Source organism: Vulpes vulpes, chromosome 3, assembly GCF_048418805.1.
Source record: "Vulpes vulpes isolate BD-2025 chromosome 3, VulVul3, whole genome shotgun sequence".
NCBI lineage: Eukaryota > Metazoa > Chordata > Mammalia > Carnivora > Canidae > Vulpes > Vulpes vulpes.
This window is the reverse complement of record NC_132782.1, coordinates 4,546,475-4,560,720: the sequence shown is the minus strand read 5'-3', so window position 1 is coordinate 4,560,720 and position 14,246 is coordinate 4,546,475.

Below are 14,246 nucleotides of genomic sequence, written 5' to 3'. Positions count from 1 at the left end.
AGCTTCAAAAGTGAATTCACCAAGCAAGAAAAGATGGGGGTGGGGTCGGGGTGGAGTAGTGCTGAGAGGGGTGAAATCAATGAACTAAAAGGAGGAAATCTGAAATTATCCAGGCAGAGCAGCACAAAGAAAAACAATGAAAGAGAGTAAGTAAAGCCTACAGGACTTATAAGACACAATTGAAAGAAACAGTATATGTATTATGGAAATTCTGGAAGGAGAAGAGAATGACAGAGATAGAAGGTATATTTAAGCAATAATGGCTAAACTTAATGGTTAATAATGGCCAACCCTGGAGAATGGGATAGCTGGATCCAGGAGGCCCCAAAGGACTCCATATAGGTTGAAACCAAATAGGGCTACACAGACACATTATAATTAAATTGTCAACAGTCAAGACAAAAAAAATTAATATACCAAGAATGCAGAGAGAAATTCTATAAAAGAAACCCGCCATAAAACTATCAGTGTATTTCTCAACAAACATTTCAGGCCAGGAGAGAATGGGAGGACACATTCAAAATATGGGAAGAAGAAATTGTCAACCAAGAAGCCTATGCCAAGCAAAGTTGTCCTTCATAATTAGTGAAGTAAACACTTTCCTGAATAAATGCTGAGAGAGTTCATCACCATTAGATTTCCCTTACAAGAAAGTTCTAAAAGGAAGTTCTTTGAATGGAAATAAAAGGATATGAATTACCATAAAAACATAAGAAATTAGTATAAAACTCACTGATAACAGTAAATATATAGTCAAAATGGACTTATTTTGGTAATCATTTCACAATACGAGTCAAATCATTAAGTCAACTCCTATCACCTTAAACTTATAAACACAGTATATCAGTTGTATCTGAATATAACTGGAGGAAAAAAAACCCTCAAAGATCCCACACCTTAGAAAAGGAGCTGTGTATTCGTATAAGTACATGGCTTTATAGTAAAATTTGCAACAACCATAAATGAGATGTACCTTAGTATCTCCATGCCTACATCTATTTATGATTTGTACAGGTTATAACTTATAAGAAAAAAGTACCCATTTAGAAATCTATAAATCAGAATTTTTCATTTTCTCATTTACATTCTAGTTTACGAAAATATAAATGGAAATTAACTTTATGCTTTTGAAAGCCTGTTGCCAATGGTATTCTTAAGACTGTAAACAGTAGGGTTTAATGTTATATAAGAAATTACTTTTTTAGATTTAGGTCTTAAGCCAAATCCAGTATCAAAATTGGAAGATGATACGATGGATTGTGTATTTGTCCTTTGCTGTAAGTAGTTAATAGCACTCTGAGGATGCTCTTCTCTTAGTCCCCAGAACTGTAAATAGGATACATGGAAAAGGGGAATTAAGGATATAGTGGAATTAAGTTTACTAACTAGCTGAGCTTAAAAGAAGGAGATTGTTCTGGATCATTCAAGTGAACTCAGTATAATCACAGAGGTTTTAAAAAAATTATTTATTTACTCATGAGAAACACACAGAGAGAGGTAGAGACAAAGGCAGAGGGAGAAGCATACTCCTTCTGGGGAGCCTGATGTGGGACTAGATCCCAGGACCCCAAGATCATGACCTGAGCCAAAGGCAGATGCTCAACCACTGAGCCACCCAGGCGTCCTCACAGAGGTTTTTTAAAAATGGAAGAGGTTGGAAGAAGAGAGGAGTTATAGGGAAATGGGACTATCGAAAAAAGGTGTAACAGATGCAGTGTTTCTGGCTTTGAAGATGGAGGAAAGGGGCCACTAGATACTAGAGGCTGTAAGCAAGAAAAGATTAGTCTTTGTCTCTTGACATATAGGACTGTAAGATAATACATTGTGTTGTTTTGAGCCAATAAATTTGTAGCAATTTGTTATGGCAGGACATAGGAAACTAATAATTCTTAAAATGAGTGAGTTATAAGTTTAAAATTACAGATTTAAAATTACAGATTTAAAATTACAGATTTAAAATTAAATTTAAAAAATGTTTAAGTCATCTCTACTCCCAATGTGGAGCTCTAACTCACACCCCTGAGATCAAGTTGCATACTTTTCCAACTGAGCCAGCCAGGCATGGTTTTTAAATGTTAATAAAATTTACTTAAGATCCAGACTTCCGCTTCTGACCTGAGTGCAAGAAAGTGCAGTATTACCTACTTACAATAAATAATTAGAAAACTGGATGAAATATATGAAATATTTTCACGAGGCAGCACAATGGGCAAAACTGGAGTGTGACACCCAGGAGATGGGAGACAAATGAGATAAGCTTTATAATGATACTTGCTTTCTGCTGTAAAGAGCTGAAAGCCAAATGAGGTAAGTCTTAAAAATGAGGTAGGAATAATGTAGAGATGGGGAACAACAATGAACAATCCCTGCAATATTGCCAGGATGAGCAGATTGGAGAAACCAAGGCAGCTGGAATTTGCATAATTTCTTCCTCCCCACAACTCTGTCCCAAAGAATATTATAAATATTTATGGGAGTGTGCTCAAATCTCTGGTTGAATAACAATTTGCATATGCTTAAAATTTATCGTCTAGCCTCATGAACTTTTACCCTAAGGAATAAATAACCACAGGGGAGCTATGGAGTTAAAAATACCCCATGCTCAAACAGGAATAGAACATATTCACAATAGCTAGGGTAAAGAATCCTTGTTGAATACATAAAAAATTCTATGTAGACCATCAGAAGGGTTATGCCATAGTAGCAGGATTAAATAGCCTTAGAAGAAGGTCTCTCACAGGCCTATTCTAAAAACAAAACAACACACACACACACACACACAAAAATCCACAACCAACAAGACCCAAACAACAAAAAACTCCAACTAGAATTTTCAAACTCATTCACAAATAATTTAAATACTCTTGAGATCAAAGTTCAAAACTCTGTAAGAAATCTAACAAAACCCTTTGCTCAACAACGAAAATGCCCAAAATTATCGTGCAGAGAAGCAGGAAAATGTAATACATAAATGATCAAACAAACAACAAAAGACAATACAGTTCTAGGTGATAGAAATAGGAGGCAAAGATTCTAAGACAGCTAAAAATATGGTTAATATGTTCATAGACTTAAAATATGAACATAATGAGAAGTGAAAGATAAAAAAATCAAAACTACTAGATGTAAAAATGACAATGTACAAAATGGAAATATTACTTACTAGGATGCCAATGGGTTAGACAAAAAAGATAAAAAAGTCAGTAAACTTATTGTAATGAGCATGGGGAGTTCTAGGCCACTGTTGAATCATGAAATTCTTTCTCTGAAACTAATACTACACTATACATTAACTAACTTGAATTTAAATAAAATGTTGAAAGAAAAAAATGATTAAATTTTGAAGACAGCAATAAAAATTAAAGGGCAAAAGGACAAAATATGAAAGAAAAAAAAAAGAATACGTCAGTTATTTGGGCCCAACATCAAGAGGTCTCACATCTGTGTAGTTGAAGGTCCCAGAAAGTGAGGGGAAAGAAAATATTTGACAGAATGAGGTGTAAAGATTTACCAGACATGGTGAACACAGATCAAAGGAGATGAAAGAAATGCTGTAAAACCTAAGCAACCAAATAAACACAAAACCCAATAAAAAACTAAGAAAATTACACCAAGATGAGATAGAATCAAATTGCTAAAAATCAGTGAAAAATATATTGTCGATTTTAAGAAAGCCCACAATATGTACAACAGTCTGCAACTTTTCATTCAAAACTATGCAAGTAGGAAGTCATTGGAATGGCAATTTTAGTGTTGAAAGAAAAACTATGTAAATCTAGAATAAGATAGCTGGTGAAAATGTCCTTCAAAAATGAAGTTGAATAAAGCTCTTTTTTAAGACAAACAAAAGCTGAAAGCTTTTTTTTTTTTTTATAATTCAGGAAACTTTATTTTTTATATTTTATTTATATTCAATTTAGTTAATATATAGTGTATTATTTGTTTCAGGGGTAGAATTCAGTGATTCATTAGTCGCATATAACAGCCAGTGCTCATTATATCAAGTGTCCTCCTTAGTGCCCATCACCTAATTGCCCCATCTCCCCCCCCCCCCACCCAGCAACTCAGTTCATTTACAATAGTTCTCTCTACCCCTAAATGTTGGAAGGTTTCTATCAGGAGAGAGTGCTGTATTTTGTCAAATGCCTTTTCTGCATCTATTGAGAGGACCATAGGGTTCTTTTCCTTTCATTAATGTAACATATTGCACTGATCAATTTGTGGATAATGAACCACCCCTGCAGCCCAAGAATAAATCCCACTTGATCATGGTAAATACTCATGTTCATGTACTGTTGGATTTGATTAGCTAGTATCTTATTGAGAAGTTTTTGCATCTATGTTCATCAGGGATATTGGTCAGTAATTCTCCTTTTAAGTGTGGTGTTTTGGGATCAAGGTAATGCTGGCCTCATAGAATGAGTTTGGAAGTTTTCTGTTTGTTTATATTTCCTGGAACACATTCAGAAGAATAGGTGTTAATTCTTCTTGAAATGTTTGGTAGAATTCCTCTGGGAAGCCTTCTGGCCCTGGACTCTTATTTGTTGGGAGATTTTTGATTACTGCCTCAATTTCTTTGCTCTTTATGGATCTGTTCAGGTTTTCTCTTGCTTCCTGTTTCAGTTTTTGTAGTTTATATGTTTTTAGGAATTTATCCACTTCTTCCAGATTGCCTAATTTATTGGCATATAGTTGCATATAATATTCTCTTATGATTGTTTGTATTTCTGTAGTGTTGGTTTTGATTTCTCCTTCATTCATGATTTTATTTGGGCCCTTTCTCTTTTCGTTTTGATAAGTCTGGCTAGGGATTTATCGATCTTAGTAATTCTTTCAAAGAACCAGTTCTTAGTTTCGTTGATCTGTTCTACTGGTTTTTTGACTTCTATATCATTGATTGCTGCTCTAGTCTTTATTACCCAATCCTACACTGCTTATAAGAAACTCACTAAGATCAGATTAAGTAAAAATAGAAGCGTAGAAATTATTCAAATCCCAATTAGAAGATCCCTGGTATAATTTTAGCAATATCAAAGTGATCAGGAGAAGGACAATATCCAGAGTTACAAAGGAACAGGAGATCAATTTAGCAACAAGACAGAAAAATATTTTAAAAAGGGAAATATCGTAAATATGTATGGACCTAATGACAGATGCTGAAAAACTAAAAAAAAAAAAAAATCACAGATTTATAATTATAGTTGGAGAGTTCAATATTCTTAGTAATTATAAAAAAGAAGTAGAGATTTACATGATTTAAATAATCAACAAATTTGACCCAACTTTTATAACTCTTCACTCATCAATAAGATATGCATTCCTTTGAAGTGCAGATGGAACATTCATCAAAAGAGCCTATGCTGCCTCACAAAAGTCTCAGATTAAAAAATAATTGAAGGGACTATAGATTACGTTTTTTATTTCCCCATTCACAGAATTAAAAAGAAAATTAGAGTATTTCCCAAATTAGGAATTAGACACTGAAGTAACCAATGGATCAAAGAAGAAATCACAAGATAATTAGAAAATATTTTGAAGAGAATACAAACAAAATACCAAGATTTGTGAGATGCAAATGAAATAATGGTTAGGGAAAAATTCATAGCATTAAAAGCTTATGTTAGGAAAAATAGCTGAAATGATCTAAACTTCCTCAAGAAGTTAGGAAAAGAAAAGCAATTAAGTCTATAATAGGAAATATAAAAGCAGAAATACATAAAAGTGAACAAAAAAGTTAAAATCTGCCTTTTAAAAGGTAAATAAAAAGTAAATAATTGGTCAAAAGGTCAAAACATAAATGACTCAAATTATCAGTATCAGGAGCATAAAAAGGATAACACTAGAGATTCTCCAGACATTCAAAAGGATAAGAAAAATGAATACATTCATGCCAAGAAATTTGGCAACCAAGGTAAACAAATTTCTTGAAATAAGTTATGAACTGGTTTAAGTAATATAAAACCTAATAAACCTTATATGAATTAAATAAATTGAATGTGCATTTTAAATCATTACTGTTAAGAAAATTCATGCTAAAAAAAAAGAAAATTCATGCTCAAATGTTACTGATGAATTTATCAAGTATTTGAAGAAATAATACCAATCCTATGCAAACTCTTTAAAAAATAAAGACTGTCCATACATTTAATGTGCCAAATATTTGGCCATAATAAAAAACTTTAACCACAAAGACCAAAATTTCTCATGGAAATGGATTCAAGAATTCATAAAAAGATAATAGAAATTAAATCTGGCAATATAGAATTTGAGTCCAGACATATATAAAAAGTGGGGTGTTATCCAGGAATGCAAGTTTGGGTTATGATTGACATCTAAATTGGAGAGGAAGAAGTAAAACAGTCACTATTTGCAAATGATAGGATATTACATATAGGAAATTCTAAAGAATACACACACACACACACACACACACACACACACACACAACATTGAGAACTAATCAATGAATTCAGTTAAGATGTGGAATACAAAAATTAACGTACAAAAAATAAGTTGCATTTTTGTATACTAACAATGACACTATCAGAAATTAAGGAAACAATCTCATTTACAACTGCATCAAAAATACTTGTGAATAAATTTAGCAGAGGAGATTAATCCATGGATTTAAAGATTATTAAAATGTCCATGCTCCCAAAGCAATCTACAGATTTAACAAAATCCCATCAGATTATTAGAGTAATTATATATCACAGAAATAGAACAAAGAATTCTAAAATTTGTATGGAACCAAAGAAGATCCTGAATAGCCAAAGCACTCTTGAAAAAGGAAAAAGCTGGCAGCATCATACTTCCTGATTTCAAACTGTATCACAAAGCTTAATTTGAACTGTACAGTGTTGTCATAAAAACAGGCACAAAGAGCGTGGAACAGAAGAGAGAATCCAGAAATAAACCCATGCACTGATATTCAATTAATTTACAACAAAGATGCCAAGAATATACAGTGGAGAAAGGAAAATCCTTAATAAATGGTGTTGACAAAACTGGTCAGACTCATGCAAAAAGAAAGACCAGACCCTTATTTTACACTATACACAAAAATAAACTCAAAATGGATTCAAGACTTGTATGCAAGAATGAAACCATAGAACTCCTAGAAAGAAACACTGGCAGTAAGTTTCTTGGTATGTGTCTTGCCAGTGATTTTTTTTTTTTAGATTTGATATCAAAAGCAAAAGTAAACAAATGAGACCACATTAAACTAAAAAGCTTCTGCACAGCAAAGGAAACTATCAATAAACTGAAAAGACACTCTACCTAATGGGAGAAAATATTTACCCATCACATACCTGTTAAGGAGTTACTATCCAAAATATTTAAGAAACATAAAACTCAATAGGAAAAAATGATTAAAGAATGAGCAGAGGAACTGAATAGACATTTTACAAAGACAAATGGCTCAGTGATCCATGAAAAAAAGGTGCTCAACATCATTCATCACAAGGGAAATGCAAATCAAAACCGCAATGAGATATCCCCTCACATTTGTCAGGATGGCTGTCATTGAAAAGACAAGATATACGTGAAAAGGAACCTTGTGCACTATTGGGGGAAAGATCAAAAGGTCAATACATTTGTAATGAGCACAGGGTGTTATATGCTAGTTGGGAAACACTAAATTCTATCCCTGAAACTAATACTACTCTATACATTAATTAACTGGAATTTAAATAAAATCCTGAAAGAAAAAAAGTGATTAAACTCGGAAGACATAGCAACAAAAATTAACAAAAGGGAAAAATGAGAAAACATGAAAAGAGTCCTTCAGTTATTTGGGGACAACTTCAAGAGGTCTAACATAGGTGTAGTCAAAGGTCCCAGAAAGTGAGGGGAAAGAAGAAAATATTTGAAGGAGTGGGACCTAAAAATTTACCAAATATGATGAATGCTATCTACATAGAGATCAAAAGAGGTGGGTGAAATCCTATAAAACTTAAGCAACCAAATAGACACAAAACCCAATAAAAACTAAGAAAAAAATCCCCCAAGGTATGGCTAAATCAAATTGCTAAAAGTCAGTGATGTCTCTCTCTCTCTCTCTCTCTCCCTTTCTCTCTCTCTCCCTTTCTCTCTCTCTCTCTCTCTCTCTCTCTCACACACACACACACACACACACACACACACACACACACACACACAGAGGGGGGGGAATACTATTCGGCTGTTAAAAAGGGGGGAATCTTGTCATTTATGACTACAGACCTTGAGGGCATTGTGGTAAGTGAAATATGTCAAAAAAGACAGATAGCACCATATGATCTCACTTATATGTGAAATTTATTATAAATAAACTCATAGAAACAGACTTTAATCTGTGTTGGTCATAGGTGAGGTTGGAGGAATTGGGTGAAGGCACTGAAAAGGCAACCAGTTAAATTAGTTTACAACCAGTTAAATTAGTAAGTTCTAGGAGTGTAATATACGGCATGGTTACTGCAGTTAGTAACTTTCAAATATACAATATTCTATTAAGAGTAGCTCTAGAAAATTCTCATCACAAGAGAAAAATCAGTAAGAATGTGAGGTGATGGATGTTAACTAAATTTATTGTGGTAATCATTTCATGATACATACCTGTATCAAATAATTATCTTGTATACCTTTACTATTATATGTCAATTATATCTAAATAAAATGGAGGAGAGAATAAAATATTAAATTAATACAGCAATATATATTTTGAATCCAGTCATATATCAAAAGTGGAGTATATTCTAGGAATACAAATTTGGCTTATTACAAAAATCAATCAATTTCAGATCTAAATAAAGATAGAAGAGCAGGAGATTTCTGAGCCAACTTCCTTCCATAGATGCACCAAGGTTGCACCTAGTTGACCACTGAACAACATGGGAGTTATAGGTACCGACCCACCATATAGTCAAAAATCTGTGTATAACTTTTGACTCGCCCCCAAATTTTACTAATAGCCTACTGTTGACCAGAAGCTTTATTGATAACAGTTGATTAATACATTTTGTATTCAGATTATATACTGTATTCTTATAATAAAGCTAAAGAAATGCTTACTAAGAAAATCATAAATGGGATGAGCACTGGGTGATATGCTATATGTTGGCAAATTGAACTCCAATAGAAAAAAGAAAACCATAAAAAATACATTTATAGTCCTGTATATTTTGAAAAAAAAATCTTCTAAGTGAATCTATGTAGTTCAATCCCATGTTGTTCAAAAGGTCAAGTGTACATATAGAGCAATTCTGAGAATGACCTGGAGATTAGCATAACAGCTATCCCACAGGTAAAGATGTGAAGAAAAAGTCACGTTGAGAATGGTAGCAGGGTGTTGGGATCCACACCTGCAGTAGTGACCCACAAGTAGGAGATACCATAAGCATAGAGGTTCTCCCTGAGGAGCAAGAAGTTGAAACTCCACATTGGGCATTCCCCACCCTGGGAAAATGTACTGAAATTAGCTCCCACATCTGAGACTTTGAAAAATCAGTGAGACTTAACTCCAGGAGAGCAGGGGGACTGAAGGAAATAGAATCCACTCTCAAAGGACACATACAAAACTCACTCACTAGGGAACCCAGTGCAGAGGCAATTTGAAAAGCACCTGGGCCATATGTAAAGGAGATTTTTGAACAAATTTTAAGCATGTGACAGAGGGGCAGGAATCTGTAGGAACTTTCTCCAGAAGCAGAAGTGCTGGAAGACTTCATTTTTCTTGCCATACTACTACCTAGCTGGCTCCATGCTAGCAGGTGCCAGTGCTGACATAACTGGCCTACCATAGCAGATACTCCTCCCACCCCTTCAGGCCTACCAGGCAGCGTTGGCCCAGACCAGTGCCCTCCAAAGTAGCTCTTGCCCTGCCAACCTGCAGGGTGGCATCAGCTGGCAATGGTGCACTCCCCCCAAAGCAACTTCCACCCTGCCACATCTGGCAGACAGCTGTGCCTGGGAACAGCTCTCCACAAAGTAGCTCCTGCTGGGGTGGGGTGGGGGGCAGGCCTGCTGATCAGCATGGCCACATTTGAGGGTGGGCTTTATAGTCAGCCACAATGGGGGCTAGACCTTCCAACCAGTACACCCATAGCAGCCACAGCTAGACCTTTCATCAGGCCAAGCCAGGTCACAGTCTAGTCATGATAGGAGAGTGCATGCAGCCACACAAGGGGTACCCTGGAGTATCTGGTTGTAATGGGGATTGTGCTTCTGAGCTCCACAGGATTCCTTCTATGTAAGGCCACTCCTTCAAGATTGGGAGACATAGCCGATCTACTTAACACATAGAAACAAATAGAGTCAAGCAAAATGAGGAGACAGAGGAATAGGTTACCAACAAAAGAACAAGGCCAAACCTCCAAAAAAACTAAATGCAATGGAAATAAGAAATCTACCTGAGGAGTACAAACTAATGGTCATGAAGATGCTCCACAAACTCAGGAGTAGAATGGATGAATACAGCAAGAACTTCAACAGTGAAATAGAAAACAAAAGAACTGATCAGAATTAAATATGATAACTGAAATGAAAAACACAATAGAGAAAAATCAATAGCAGAAGGAGGATGAAGAAGAATGGATCAGTGATCTGAAAGACAGGTTAGTAGAAACCACCCAAGTCAAACAGCAAAAACAAAGAGGAATATTTATTTATTTATTTATTTATTTATAAGATTTTATTTATTTATTCATGATAAACACAGAGAGAGAGGCAGAGACACAGGCAGAGGGAGAAGCAGGCTCCACACTGGAAGCCCTACGTGGGACTTGATTTCGGGAGTCCAGGATCATACCCCAGGCCAAAGGCAGGCACTGAACTGTTGAGCCACCCAGGGATCCGCAAAAAGAAGAATTTTTAAATGGAGAAGTTTTAAGGGACCTCTGGGACTACAAACATACTACATCTACATTATAGGGGTCCCAGAACGAAAAGAGTGAAGGGAGAGAAAATATATTTGTTTGTTTTTTTTTAATAATTTTTGGTTTTTTTACTTTTTATTTATGATAGTCACACACAGAGAGAGAGAGAGTCAGAGACATAGGCAGAGGGAGAAGCAGGCTCCATGCACCGGGAGCCTGATGTGGGATTCAATCCCAGGTCTCTAGGATCGTGCCCTGGGCCAAAGGCAGGCTCTAAACCGCTGCGCCACCCAGGGATCCCGAGAAAATATATTTGAAGAACAGGTAAACTTCCCTCACAGGGAGAAGAAAATAGACATCTAGGTCCAGGAATCACAGAGAAGCCCAAATAAGAGGAACACAAATAAGTGTACACTAAGATACAGAATCAAAATATAAAAGATTAAAAATGAGAATTTTAAAACCAGGAGGGGAAAGGCAACTAGGCAGATACAACAGAACACCCATAAGGCTAACAGCTCATTTTTCAGCAGAAATTTTGAATATATCATGCCATCTCTCTGGCCTGCAAAGTGTTAAAAGGAAAATTTCACTGGCAAAAGAAAACATACTGAAGCCACTTATACAGCTAGTATAAAAGTTAAAAGATAAAAGTAGTAAAATCAATTATGTCTACAATAATTAGTTAAGGGATACAGACACCAAAAATAAAGATGCAAAATAGGACATCAAATACACAAATGTGGATGTGTGGTGTGCCTATGTGTGAAATAAGACAGTGCTCTTAGAAGGTGTTAAATTTAAGTGACCATCAACTTAGAAGAGCGCTACAGACCTAGGGTGTTATGTATAACCACAAACCAAAACCTATAATAGATATGCAAAAGGAAAAAGGAATCCAAATATGACACAAAGTTATGGAATCATAAGGGAAGAGAGCAAAGAGAAGAAAGGAACAGGGGAGAATATAAAAAACAACCAGAAAGCAATTAACAAAATGGCAATTGATAGGCAATACCTGTCAATTACCCTAAATGTAAATGGTCTAAATGCTCCAATCAAAATACATAGGGTGACTGGATGGATAAAAAAACCAAGACCCATCTATATGCTGCCTTCAAGAGACTCACTCTTGACATAAAGGCAGATACAGACTGAAAGTAAAGGGTTGTGATAAAATATTCCATGTGAATGGAAACGAGAAGAAAGCCAAAATAGCGATACTTATATGAAAAAAAAATAGATGTTAAAACAAAGACCATAACAAGAGACAATGAAGAGCATTACATAATGATAAAGGGATTAATCCAACAAGATATAGCAATTACAGATGATGTGTATCCAACAAAGGAGCACCTTATAAATATATAAGGCAAATATTAAGCAACATAAAGGAGAAATTGAAATACAACAGAAGGGGACTTTAATCCCCTGCTCACATCAATGGATAGACATCCAGACAGGGGTGGGGTGGGGGGAACCAGTAGGCCTTAAATATTAGATTGGACAAACTTGGCAGATATATATAGAACATCCCATCCAAAACAGCAGAATATACGTTATTTAAGTGTACATGGAACATTCTTCAGGATGAATCGCATAATAGGCCACAGAACAATTTAAATTTAAGAAAACTGAAAGCATATTAAGCATTGTTTTCTAATGACAACAGTATGACACTAGAAATCAGTTATGAGAAAAAAAAACTAGGATTGAAAAACACATTCAGGCTAAACAACATGCAACTGAGCAGTCACTGGGACAAACTTAAAACATTTCAGTGGTTTTCCACTGAAATAAAGCTCAGAGTGGAAATAAATGAAAAAGAGACTAAAAACAGTGGAAAAGATCAATGACACTAAGGGTTGGTTCCTTGAAGAGAGAAAGGAAATGCATAAGCCTTTACTGGGATCATCAAGAAAAAGAGGACTCAAAAACCATAAATTAAAGAAATTATAGCCAACACCAGAGAAATACAAAGGATTATAGGAGACTACTATGAACAATTATATACCAACACATTGGACAGCCTACGAGAAATAGATAAATTCCTAGAAACACACAGTCTTCCAGGAGTGGATCAGGAAAAAAAAAAAAAAAAAAAAAAAAGAAGGAAATCTGAACAGACTCATTACTAGTGAAATTGACTCAATAAAAATCTTCCCATACTAAAGTCCAGAATGAGGTAGCTTCACTGGTGAATTATACCAAACATTTAAGGAAAAATTAATACCTATTATTCTCAAACCATTCCAAAAACTTGCAAGGAATAAACACTTTAATTCTGACTCTATGAGGCCAACATTATCCTGACACTAAAACAGACAAAAACACTCCAAAAAGAAAATTATATGCCAGTATCCTTGATAAAGATATATTTAAAAAATCTGCAAAGCATGAGTAAGGAAGAGTCAATAGTATATCAAAAGGTATATAAACTACCATAACATGGGATTTATTCCATGGGTGCAAGGATGATTTTATAACTACAATTAATCCTTGTGGTATACTACATTAGCAAAATAAAAATGATATGATCATCTCAATAGATGCAGAGAAAGCATTGGTAAAATTCAAAATCCATTAATGATAAACACGTTCAACAAAGTAGATATGGAGGGAATATAACTCAACACAATAACAGCGTTTTAGAAGCTCACAGCTAACATTTTACTCAAAGGTGAAAACCTGAAAGCTTTCCTCTAAGATCAGGAACGGGAAAATGTTCTGATACCATCTCTTTTAGAAATACCAGACCCAATTCAGCGTGGGGTGGGGGTGCCCTCGCTCACAACACCAAGTAATTCTCAGACACCAGCAAAGTGTCTGAGAATGTCAACCAAATTCTGACACTATTTACCCCCAAACCACATAAGATTCCACAAGATAAGGCCTCAGTGCGACCTGGCTGTGTCCCATCCCCTACTTTAGGCATCAGTCACAGGCTCCAAGTTGTAGCCTATGCTTCTGACCAACTGGTTAGATCAGAGGTTCTCAAGACTTCCAACTTAGGTTCTTTTAATTTTATCATAGTGGCTCAAAGAACTCGAGGAAACACTTATGTTTACGAAAGGATGTGATAAAGTATATGAATCACTGGCCAGATGAAGAAATGCATAGGGCAAATTATGAGGAAAGGGCACCAAGCTTCCATGCCTTTGCCATTTCTCTTACTCTCCTCATACCTCCAATGTGTTCACCAGCTCGGAAAGCTCTCTGAGCTTTTGGGTTTTTATGGAGACTTCATCTCATGTTCTTGATGGATTCATCCAACACTCCTTGACTGAGTCAGCCCCCAGCCTTTCTCCCTCTCCTGGAGGTCAAGAGTAGGGCTGAAAGTCCCAGTCCTCTAATTCTGTGGTTGGTTCTCCTGGCAACCAGCTCCTACCC